Source organism: Nomia melanderi, unplaced genomic scaffold (genome assembly GCF_051020985.1).
Source record: "Nomia melanderi isolate GNS246 unplaced genomic scaffold, iyNomMela1 scaffold0647, whole genome shotgun sequence".
Taxonomy (NCBI): Eukaryota; Metazoa; Arthropoda; class Insecta; order Hymenoptera; family Halictidae; genus Nomia; species Nomia melanderi.
This window is the reverse complement of record NW_027475761.1, coordinates 30,001-31,948: the sequence shown is the minus strand read 5'-3', so window position 1 is coordinate 31,948 and position 1,948 is coordinate 30,001. Positions and strand designations below refer to the sequence as shown.

Sequence of the window (1,948 nt, the reverse complement as noted above, 5' to 3'; positions counted from 1 at the left end):
TGCGAGTCTTCTGCGTCTTTCGCGGGTTTTTGAATGCACTATACGCCCGGAACGTCGAGAAATATATACATATTACTTGAACGTTTTTCGTCTCGAAAGGCTTCGGTGTCGTCTCCAAGGCGACGCCTGAATCTCCTTCGCGCGCTGGTCGGAGATTCAGGTATCAACTTTTATCTTCTCTTTGAAAGAAGAGAGATATTAGGTCGAACAAGTGAGAATAAAATTATATATGTGAAATATAAAATTTATACGATTACCCTGAACGGTGGATCACTTGGCTCGTGGGTCGATGAAGAACGCAGCTAATTGCGCGTCAACGTGTGAACTGCAGGACACATGAACATCGACATTTCGAACGCACATTGCGGTCCACGGATACAATTCCTGGACCACGCCTGGCTGAGGGTCGTTTACGTACCATACACTGCTTGCGTAGCTCTGTCAAATCCCCGCCGTCGTTCACCTCTTCGGATCGAACGTTTTTTTACCGAAGGGCGCAAAGAACGTCTCTGAGTCGGGTTAAGAGAAGGATGCTACGTACGAGCGAACGATGGGTGTCTCGTCGGCGTTTGTCGCGGACACGCGAAAATTCTGTGAATTTCACGGACAGTGTACGTTCTAGTTGTTGCAAAACGATCGGAATCGTTTGTATGGACTCGCGTGAGTGTTCGCGGCGTCGTGCGTCGTTCAATTACGACCGCCCGCGGATACCGCTCCACTGCGATATGGATCTGAGCGACAACTTTTTCGGCTGTTCGTGAGATGAACGGTTTCGTGTGTTTAGAAAAATTTTTTTTCCCGCGCTCCCGACGTCACCTGAAATGATGCGTCAGAGGTGAAAGAAAATATTAAGAAGTCGAGAGAGAGAGACTACACACGTTTTATTCATATTTTGTATACCGTGCGTGAGACGGATGTGCACGACACGTCGTATGTCGGTATATTACCGACTGGCCCCAGGGAGATTGTTTTCTTCCTCTCTTACGAATGAGATGTACGTTTCGGAGGATCGTCGTTACCGAAACACACGGCAAAACGAGACTTCTCGCAGCAGAACCTTTATACACAATACACATCGACTCTTTTTACCCCGAGAGAGAGAGAAAAGGTGTATTTCTTTTTTTTATTTTTCGAATTCGACGCACGAACGCTTTGACGACTGGAGAAAAACACGGTGTGTGTTAAAATCGTGCGGGACGAGCATGCGTATTCGTAACGGGTCGAATAGTTCTTATTCCCCGTCGTCGCGTGTCCTCGCTGGACCACCACCGTGCGCTTCCGCCACGTTCAGTTGAATTTCGAAATATATATATATAAAAAGAATCACCATATACTCTCTTTCGGGAGGTGTATTTTTATCGGTTTCTGCTATAGAGAAGAGACGGAGATCGTGTTGTGAGGTGTAACGTTTCTGTATCCCCGTTTCGGAGGATCGTCGTTATCGGCGGAACACACGTCAAAACGAGACTTCTCGCAGAACCTTTATACACAATACACATCGACTCTTTTACCCCGAGAGAGAGAAAAGGTGTTTTTCTTTTTTTTTTATTTTTCGAATTCGACGCACGAACGCTTTGACGACTGGAGAAAAACACGGTGTGTGTTAAAATCGTGCGGGACGAGCATGCGTATTCGTAACGGGTCGAATAGTTCTTATTCCCCGTCGTCGCGTGTCCTCGCTGGACCACCACCGTGCGCTTCCGCCACGTTCAGTTGTATTTCGAAATATATATATATAAAAAGAATCACCATATACTCTCTTTCGGGAGGTGTATTTTTATCGGTTTCTGCTATAGAGAAGAGACGGACGATCGTGTGTGACACCACGTGGTAACGTTTCCGTATCCCCGTAAAATACGTTTATCTTTTCTCGTAGAAAAGAGAGAGGAAGAGGCAGGAGCTCCTCTTTGGCGAGGCTTTCGAACGTCGCGTCCCGTCCGCCGGAATA

At 46.8% G+C, this 1,948-nt stretch overlaps 1 non-coding gene across 1 annotated transcript; it reads left to right on the top strand.

Annotated features, from left to right (window-relative positions):
• The first annotated feature begins 254 nt into the window (after positions 1 to 254).
• On the top strand, positions 255 to 409 carry LOC143176584 (5.8S ribosomal RNA). Its single transcript, XR_013001113.1, has one exon. It is a non-coding gene; the product is annotated as a 5.8S ribosomal RNA (ribosomal RNA).
• The last annotated feature ends 1,539 nt before the right edge of the window (positions 410 to 1,948 follow it).